The following is a 10,387-nucleotide window of genomic DNA, read 5'->3' as shown; positions in this document are numbered from 1 at the left end:
AAACCCGGGTAGAGCTCCCAGATTAATTTTACTGTACAAAGTTCTGTGCTCGCGGCCCTGGCTGCACAGTAGCTTTAGAGTCCAGTTGTTTTCCTAATATTTTTTATTCTAATTTAATTGCTTTTAAATTTTCCAGGCCAAACAACTGTTTGGAAACACCATGCTTGTTTTAGTGCTTTCTGTTGGAGTTGGCCAGCTCTTCCTGTACATATGTTGGTTGTTTTTTTTTTTTCTTATATCCTGGTTTTTTTTTCTTCTTTGTTTTGTAAAGAGAAAAGAAAAAAAAAAAACAAAACAAACAAAAAAAAAGAAAATTATTTTTCTTTCCCTCAGTACACATTCTTCAAATTATAGTGTTTGTTAAATAAAATGAAAGATTTACATTTAATTCTGTGTCGACTTGTTGGGATTTCTCACCCCAGGGTCTCTGGGATCTCCCTTCAGGATTCTCCAGGATCTTCTCCCAGGGCATCCCAAGGATCTCACCCAACATCCACAGGATCTTTACAGGGAAAATCTTCCCACAGGGCTTCCCCAACCTTCCTGGGGTCACTAGGAGCTTCCCAGGATCTCCTGAGCTCTCCGAGGATCCCCAGCATCACTCCCAGCTCACCCCAAAATGAGACCCGGGGCTTTTCATGCATAGCAGGAGGGTGCTGGGGCAATCCCAGGATTTCCCTGAACATCCCAGGATCTCCCAGCGTCTCCAGGATCTCCCCAAATGGAGCCTGGAGGGTTCTGGTTCAACCCCCACCCTCTCCACCTTCTCCCCCGGGTTTTGGGGGGCAGCCGGACCCCCGAGCACCCCCCGGCCCCGTGCCCACGGGCACCTCCTCGGTGCCACTTTGAATTCCTCCACCTCCAGCGGATTAATCATTTTATTTATGAGGCTTAAGGGCCCAAATCCCGTTAAAGCCGGGGCTTTGCCAGATAAACAGCCCGCTTTGGGGGCAGCGCGTTTGTGAAAACACAATTAGCAAACCCCGTAATCTGCACTAATTACCGGGCCATGAGCGCCGGCACTCGCCGGCAGCACCTGCACCATGGGGGACACGGGGGACACGGCTGGGGACGCGGCAGCCGCGCCCCGGCGCCCGCCCGGAGCCTCCTTCACCATCGAGTACCTCCTGTCGGGCCGGGGCACCGGGGCCGCCCCCAGCCCGGAGCCCCCCGGGCCGAGCCCCCCGGGCGCCCCCCGCGCCCCGCCGGAGCCCGCGGACAAACCGGCCCAGTCCTACATCGCCCTCATCTCCACCGCCATCCTCTCGTCCCCCGAGAAGAAGCTGCTGCTGTCCGACATCTACCAGTGGATCATGGACAACTACCCCTACTTCAAGAACAAGGTGAGCGTTGTGGGGCCGGGAGCGTTTTCTGGGATTTTGCCCGATTTCCAGGGTTTGGGGTGAGCGGTGGGGACTGGGCTGGGGAGCTGAGCCGGCTCCGCTGGGCCCGATCCTCGGGAGATCCATCGGGGGTGCCCAGAGCTCGGCCCTGCCCAGGCCGGTGCCTCCATCGGGGCTGGCGGGGTCGGTGTCTCCATCGGCGGCGCCCAGAGCTCGGCCCTGCCCGGGCCGGTGCCTCCGGGCTCGTTCCGGAGCCTGCCGGTGTCGGCTGCCCCCGATCCTCCGGGAGAGCACCGGGGCCGCTGGCCGAGCCCGGGCCGGCTTCTACAGGGCTGAGGAGAGGCCGGGGACTCGGCCTGAGTGACCCCTGTGGGTCTGACTGAGCCCTCAGGGCCCGAGTGACCCCTGTGGGCTTGGCTGACCCTTCCAACCCTGACTGACCCCTCTGCACCCAGGAGAAGAGCTGGCGCAACAGCGTCCGCCACAACCTGTCCCTTAACGAGTGCTTCGTCAAGGCCGGCCGCAGCGACAACGGCAAAGGCCATTTCTGGGCCATCCACCCGGCCAACCTGGAGGACTTCGCCAAGGGCGACTACCACCGGCGGCGGGCCCGGCGCCGCGTCCGCAGGTCAGGGGGACCGGGGGGCTCTGGGGATCCAGGGGGCTCTGGGGGCTCTGGGGCCCTGGGGAGCTCTGGGCTTCTGGGGGCTCTGAGGAGCCCAGGGGACTTGGTGAATCTCTGGGGGCTCTGGGAGGCTCTGAGGGGCTCTGGGGGCTTGGGGGGCTCCAGGGGGTTCTGAGGACTCTGAGGGGCCTGGGGCGATCTGGGTGTTTGGGGGGCTCTGAGGAGTCCAGGGCATTCAGAAGGCCCTGGGGCTCTGGGGGCTCTGGGGGCTCTGGGGGGCTCTGGAGGCTCTGGGGGCTCTGAGGGGCCCAGGGCATTCAGAAGGCCCGGGGGCTCTGGGGGTTCTGAGGGGCCCGGGGAGCTCTGGAGACCCCAAAGAGGGGTTTGTGTCCCAGCGCTGACCCCACTGTCTCCCCTGGCAGGGTGAACGTCGGCTACTTCCACCCCTACGCCCTGTACGGCCTCGGCTGCTGCTGCCCCTGCTGCCCCCCGGGCCCCCCCGGTGCCCCCCGGTGCCCCCTGCCCGAGCGGCCGCGCTGGGGCTGGGGGCGGCTGCCAGCGCTGCCCCGGGGCTCCGTGCCCGTCCTGCCCCGGGGCCCCTTCCTGTGACACCGCCGGGGACAGCTCTGCGTGTGGCACCTGCTCCGGGTGTCCCCTCCTTCCCTGGCACCCTGTGTGTGTCACCAGCGTCACCAGGATGTCACCACATCCCCATCCCGTGTCCCCCTCATGCTGTCACCCCACAGGACACCCCAGGATGGCACCGCTGTCTCCCCACTGGGGACCCTTTGCCTTCTCTACCCACCAGACCTTTCCCACTGAGGTAAACTGAGGCACGGCCCAAATTTGGGCTGATCCTCCCTCAAACCCCCCTGGACACCCCCAAACCGGGGGTCCCCCAATCCCCCCCCTGCACACTCAGGCACATATGGGGCTTAAACCCTGCAGCGGCTGCTCCTGCCCTAATTATTCCCGTACTAATTGTCCCTGACGCCCCTAATGAAAATCGCGGCTCCCAGGTGTTAAGTGGCATTAGGGCGTCTCGCTAAGAAAGACGACTCGGCCATAAATCCCGGGATAAAGCCCCAAAGCCCCGAACAAGGCAGATTATGACACAAATTAATCCCCTCCCCTCGGCCGTGCCCTCTGGGGGGGCCGGGCTGCTCCTGCCCCCCCCGGCCACATCAGAATTTGGGGCGTTTTGGGGCATTTTTGGGGCATTTTTGGTGTATGGGGTCACCTGTGCGCTGCCCTGTCACGGTTTGGGGCGGCCCCATGGGGTTGGGGGGCTTTGGGGAGGGGGGGACACCCCAAACGTGTCCCCTGAGGCTCCTTAAACCGCGGCCATCTGTCCCCAAACGCGATTAGGGTCCCCAGACCCCCCCTCGGCCCCCCCCGAGCGGCTTAATGGGGCCGGGGGTGCTGGGGGGGCACTGGGGGGGCACTGGGCAGACTGGGAGGGTGAGACCCCCCCCATTTGGTGTTATTCTGTAAGGGAGGGGGGGCTTTGTTCCACTTGGGGAAACTGAGGCACGGCCGCACGTTGAGACAGAGCCCCCCCACCCCAAACTCCTCCTCAGAGCAGCCCTGGGCACCCCAAAATGGGGGGAACATCCCCCCAGAATCCACTATGCACTCCCGGAGCCCTCAAAAGATGGGAAGCCCCTACCCCCAAAAAACCCTACAGTTCTGGAGCCCCCAAAATAGGGGAAATCCTCCAAAATAACCCCCACAACCCTGGAAACCCCCAAAACAGGGGGAACTCCCCTAAAAATCCCCTATGCAGGTCTGGACATCTCCAAAATGGAGGAAATCCCCCCAAAATAGAGGAAATCTCCCAAAATCCCCCCCCCCCCCATCCACAGTCCTGAACACCCCAAAACCCCAGGGAACCCCCAGCCCCTGCTCTGCTCCCCCTGCTCGGGGCTCCCCAGCCCCAAAAACAGCAAAAAAACCCTCAAAATCATTAAAATCCCACCCAAAAAACACCCTCAAAATCATTAAAATCCCACCCAAAAAACACCCCTCAAAATCATTAAAATCCCACCCAAAAAACACCCTCAAAATCATTAAAATCCCACCCAAAAAACACCCTCAAAATCATTAAAATCCCACCCAAAAAATAAGGGGGACACCCCAAAAAGAGCCAGTGCCCTCCATCCTCTCCTCCCCCAAGAAATCCAGTGGGCTCCGGGTGTATTTTTAATATATAGTTTATTTCTCTTTTTTTTTTTTTATTTTAAAGCCCCCCCCCCAAAGTGCAATTTTTATTATTTTAATTTTTTTTGTCGTTTTTTGTCATAGTTTTTATTTTTTTTTCCTCATCTCCCCCCACTTTATAAAGAACTATCAAAGTTACAATCTATGGAATGTCTTTTCTGTGCTTTATTTATTTTTTTTCATTTATTTCTTTATATTTATTTTTTCTCTCTCTTTCTCTCTTCCTTTCCTCGCTCCTTTTCCTCCCCCCCACCCACCCCCGAGAAAATCCTCACCAAAAAAACCAAAAAAATTGGAAAAAACACATAAAAACCGCTGCAACCTTTGCGAGTGCTTGAAGATAAAGAATCTCTTTAATAGATTATATAGAAAGACGCAGAAAAAAAACAAAAAAAAACCAAAAAAGGGAAAAAAAATGAAAATAAAATTAATATTTATAATAAAGTGGCCCCACCTCGAGCATCCTTTGGGGTCCCCGGGCCGAGCTCGGTGTCCCCCCCGTCCCTGGGGACATTTCAGCTCTTGCTGTGTATATATATATATATATAGAGATAGATATAGATAATTTTATTATATAAAACACAATTTAATGCAGCATTTTGCCCCCTCCCCGCCCCAAAATTTCCATCCCGTTTTGCTCTTTGTTTTTTGTTTCTCTTGATTGAAATTAAATTAAATTTTTGTTTTTTTTCTTGTCGTGAATGAAAAAAAAAAACAAAACACCAAAAAAAAAAACAAATTAGAAAATTTTTAGAGAGAGAAATTCAGGGGGTTTTGTCTTGATTTAGTATTAAATTATTAAATAGTTAAATTTGGGGGGGGGATTGGGGCTGGGGAGGCTCTAAAGGGTTGGGGGGCCCTAAAGGGGGGGGATGAAGGAGAATTTTGGGGTGGGGAGGGGGAATCAGCCCTTTCCTGTGGGAAATGAGAAATGGAACCCCTCCTGCTCAGTTTGGGGGGCAGGACCCCCCCAGAGCCCATTTTGGGAGAAAAACCCCAAATTTGTCCCTTCCCAGCCCCTCCCTTGGCACCCCCAGACCCCAAAGCCAGGACTGAACCTGGGTTCAGACCCCAAAACCCAAATTACCCCCCAAAATGGGGCTGAGGCCCCCCAAACCCAGATTAACCCCCCAAAATGGGGCTGAATCCCCCCAAAACCCAGATTAACCCCCCAAAATGGGGCTGAATCCCCCCAAAACCCAAATTACCCCCCAAAATGGGGCTGAATCCCCCCAAAACCCAGATTAACCCCCCAAAATTGGGCTGAGGTCCCCAAACCCAGATTAACCCCCCAAAATGGGGCTGAGGCCCCCCAAAACCCAAATTAACCCCCCAAAATTGGGCTGAGGTCCCCAAACCCAAATTAACCCCCCAAAATTGGGCTGAGGTCCCCAAACCCAAATTAACCCCCCAAAATGGGGCTGAGGTCCCCAAACCCAGATTAACCCCCCAAAATGGGGCTGAGGTCCCTCAAACCTGGGCTCTGCACCCCAAACCTGGATTAACCCCCCAAAATGGGGCTGAATCCCCCACGACCTGGATTAATCCCCCAAAATTGGGTTGAGCCTGCCCAGACCTGGATTAATTTCCCAAAATTGGGCTGAATCCCCCCAAACCTGGATCAATCCCCCAAAATGGGGCTGAGTCTCCTCCCAAATCTGGATGAATCCCCCCAAACCTGGACTAAACCCCCAAAATTGGGCTGAATCCCCCCCAAACCTGGATGAACCCCCCTAAACCCAGGCTGACCCCCGTGGGGAAGGTGGGATGGGGGAAGCAAAGGGGGGGACACACAAATTTCTTCCTCTTTAAAATCAAAAAATCCTTTTTTTCCTCCCTATTTCCCCTTGCCCCTGCTTGGCTTCGATCCGAATTTTATTATTTCATCATTTATTATTATTATTGATAATAACTTTTATTATTATTCCTCTCTCTCCCTCTCTCTCTTCCCACCGTAACTCAGCACTTTCTTTGGCAACACTTTCATCCCAACCTGGATTCAAAAAGCAAAAAAAATAATAAACAACTCAAATGAAATTAAAATGAATCAGAATAAAGACAAAAATCTGGATGCTGAGCTACGGGGGGGATTTTGGGGTGGGGGTTTAAGGCAGTGGGACAGGGACAATCCTGGGGGATTTGGAGCTTTTTTTTTTTGCTTTTTTGCTTTTTTTTTTTATTTATTTTTAGTGCAAACTTCACCTTGTGCTAAAGTGTTGCCAGTGGGGGGGACACGGGGACATGGCTGGGGGAATCCTGAGTCTGCTCCTCTCTCCTCTTCCTCCTTTGTGCTCTTTTTCCTTTGCATTTTTCCTTTTTTCCTTCTTTCTTTCCCTATTTTTCTCCCCTTGCCCCTCCCTCCCCAATTTATTCCTTCTTTCCTCATTTTCCACCCCCTTTTTTCCCTTCTTTCATTCCTCATTTTTCCTTCTCCCCCCCTTTCTTTCCCTTATTTTCCCTCTTTTATTTCTCCCCTCCAATTTCCTTTCCCCCCCTTTTTTTCCCTTCCTTTTTTTTATCAATCCCCCCTTTTTCTCCCCAGATTTCCTTTCCTTTCCCCCACTTTTTTCCCCCCTTTTTCCCCTTTTTCTGCACACCTGGGAGCTCCCACCCCCTTCACCCCCTCCTGGTGCTGCTTCCCCCAAAATTCCTTCGGGACTGGGACGGAAAAGCAGCAGCGAGGATGGAAAAATCCCAGGGAAAAATAAAAACCCCAAAACCCAGCACAAGAGGAGCCACCACAACCCCAAGGGGAACCTCCAAAGTCTCTATTTACAAATCCACACGCAGTTTTCTTTGCATATTCCCAAAAATCCTCAGCCGGTGCTGCCAGAGGGTCGGGCCCGCCCGGATCCCCCAATTTGGGATCCGACCCTTTCCCAATGGGATTCTCTGCCCAGATCCCAAACCTCCCGCTCGGGGAGGGATGGGGGGACCCACAGGGACGTGGGATCCCCATTTTCCTGCCCAGAAAAAGGGGGCAACGGGAGGGACACAAATCCCTGGACCTGGGATCCCTCCAGTCCTTCCCAGGGAATCGCTGCCGCGTCCCTGGAGGGATCCAAACCCGGGGCTTGGGAAAAAACCCCAAATCCAGCCTGGACCTGGGTCCCTCCAGCACCTGCCCGGGGCATTCCCTGCCCAGATCCCAAATTCCCTGCCTGGATCCCAATTCCCCTATCCAAATCCCAATTTCTCTGCTCAAATCCCCATTTCCCTGCCCAGATCCCAAATTCCCTGCCTGGATCCCAATTCCCCTATCCAAATCCCAATTTCTCTGCTCAAATCCCCATTTCCCTATGCAGATCCCAATTTCCCTGCCCAGATCCCAAATTCCCTGCCTGGATCCCAATTCCCCTATCCAAATCCCAATTTCCCTATGCAGATCCCAATTTCCCTGCCCAGATCCCAAATTCCCTGCCTGGATCCCAATTCCCCTATCCAAATCCCAATTTCCCTATGCAGATCCCAATTTCCCTGCTCAGATCCCAAATTCCCTGCCTGGATCCCAAATTCCTTGCCTGGATCCCAATTCCCCTATCCAAATCCCAATTCCCCTATCCAAATCCCAATTTCCCTATGCAGATCCCAATTTCCCTGCCCAAATTCCAATTTCCCAGCTCATATCCCAGTTTCTCAATCACGATCCAAATTTCCCTGCCCAAATCCCAATTTCCCAATCCAGATCCTAATTTTTCTATCCAAATCCCAATTTCCCAGCTCAAATCCCAGTTTCCCTGCCCAAATCCCAATTTCCCAATCCAGATCCCAATTTCCCAGCTCAAATCCTAATTTCCCTATCCAGATCCCAATTTCCCAGTTTATATCCCAAATTCCCAGCCCAAATCCCAATTTCCCATCTCAAATCCCAATTTCCCTGCCTGGATCCCAACTTCTCATCCCAGACCCCAATTTCCCTGCCAAATCCCAATTTCCCATCTCATTTCTCCCAATCTCCCTGCTCCAGGTGGGATTTTTCCAAACCCACAGCGATCCCAACACCTCTGCGCTGGCACTGGCTAAAAAAACGTCGTAAAAATAAAATTATTTCTACAAAAAAAATAAAAAAAAAAAAAACAAAAAAAAACCCCAAACAAACAAAAACCTCCTCAAGGCTGTGGGGAGCAGTGAGCACCACAACCCCCAGGATTCCTGCCTAAAATTCAAGCTTCCATGGATTTTTTTTAATTTAAAATTCCCAAGGGTCAGGGCATGTCACAGAACCTAATTAGCATCTTCCTCCCATCCTCCAATCTCACTTGGATTCTGCCTATATTTGTATTTTTTCTAGGTTTTTTTTGTTAAATATATATATATATATATACACATTTTTTTTCTTACAAAAATAAATTTAGGCTTTTTTTTAATAATATTTTTTTTCTCCGTAGAAGTCTTTTTTTTTTAAAGTTTTTTTTTGACTTGTAAACATCTTGAATCTTGCTTTTTTTTAAATTAAGATAAAGTGAGCTCAAAGTACCCGTTCCATCGCAAAGTGCTAAGACTTCTTTGTTTTCTTTTTTTTTTTTTTTTTTAATTATTTTTAAGCTTTTTTTTTTTTGGAATTTTTTATTGCTTTTTTTTGTTTTTCTGCATTAAATAAACATCCATCTCTTCCCCCAGCCCCACCACTCACCCCACCCCCCAGCACACACTCCCCTCTCACTCCCTCTCCAAAATACATTCGGCCAAAACCTGCTCTTTGCTTTTTTCTTTTGAAAGTAAAAACACAAAAAAAAAAAAAAAAAAAAAAAAAAAAAAAAAAAAAAAAAAAGGAAAAAAACCCCCCAAAATAACCAACAAAAAAATTAAAATAAAAGGAAGAGAATCTAAAAAGTGCTTTGAAAATAAAAGGGCTTAAAATCTCTCTGGTTTTTTACTCTTTTTTTTTCTTTTTTTTTTTCTTTTTTAGCATTTAAAAATGTGCATTTAGAAAACAGGTGACCAACTCAAAGGTGCCTTTTCCCCCCGAGGGTCGGGACCCGCCTCTCCAGCCATAGAGCATCTCTAGATATATATTTATATATATTTTCTTTTCTTTTCTTTTTGGGAATGGGGCTGGGGGGGCTGCAAGCTGCTCCCCCTCCCCAAAGGCCTCCTGCTCCTTTAGGGTCACCCCAAAGAAAGAACCTTTTTGCCAAAGGGATTTGGAGGCGTTTTTGGGGCTGTGCTGGGGAGGGAAAAATTCCCTGCGGGAGGAGGGAGAGGGGTGGGGGAAAATAAAAATTCCCTGGGGGGGATTTGGGACCCCCCAGCCCCAAATTCTGCCGGCAGCGGGGGCTGGGCTGACTCAGGCACTTCCTGGGCACTGCGGGGTGGGGACGGTGTGGGGACACGGGGAGGGACAGGGAGGGACACGGGATGGACACGGGATGGACACGGGATGGACACGGGATGGACACGGCATCCACAGCACGGCTGAGCATCCCTGGTGTCCCACCCCGCTGTCCCATCCCCGTGTCCCCAGCCCTGCCCTGTCCCCATCTCCAGCGTCCCCAGCCCCGGGTGCCCGACACAAACCCTGCCGAACCTGCTGCCCTCTCTCTCTCTCACATGATTTTTTTATTTTTTTAGGCAATTTTCCCAGCAATTTCCAGCAATTTCTCCCCACCCGGAGCCCTCGCTGCCCGACTGAGCCTCGCACTCGGGGGGGGCTGGGGGACAGACCCCAAATCCTGACCCCGATCTCCTGGGAAGGAGCCCCCGGCCCCCAAATCCCAAACCCTGCCCTGCCACAGCCCTTCCAACTCCTACCACTCCTTTTTTTTTTTCTATTTTTTCCTTTTTTTTTTTCTTAAATAGATCTCTCTCTGAAATAAGTTTTTTTTTCTTTTCTTTTTTTTTTTTTTTTAAACATGTGTTTGGACACAAAATAAAGCTTTGGATTTACATGGAAGCTCTTTTCCATGCGACAGAGCCACTTTCCATCCCCACCTCGTGCTTCCCTAGCGTCCTTGCCTTTCCAAGAAAAGGTCCTTGGCTATGAGGGATCCTCGGGGGAGAGCCCCGCTTACGATGGGAAGATTGGAAAACATTAATATAATATCTCTCTTTTTTTTTTTCTTTTTTTTGTAGCTTTTTTTTGTTTTTTCCTTAAAAAAAAGGGAGAGAAACATCTTTTAAAGAGAAAAATCGGAGGAAAAGTACTAACTAGATTTTGTGACTTTGTTTCATCGTTTCATCGCTTGGGGTTGGTTTTACG

This window comes from Ammospiza caudacuta, chromosome 28, assembly GCF_027887145.1.
Source record: "Ammospiza caudacuta isolate bAmmCau1 chromosome 28, bAmmCau1.pri, whole genome shotgun sequence".
Classification (NCBI taxonomy): domain Eukaryota; kingdom Metazoa; phylum Chordata; class Aves; order Passeriformes; family Passerellidae; genus Ammospiza; species Ammospiza caudacuta.
Note: the sequence above shows the minus strand (reverse complement) of the source record.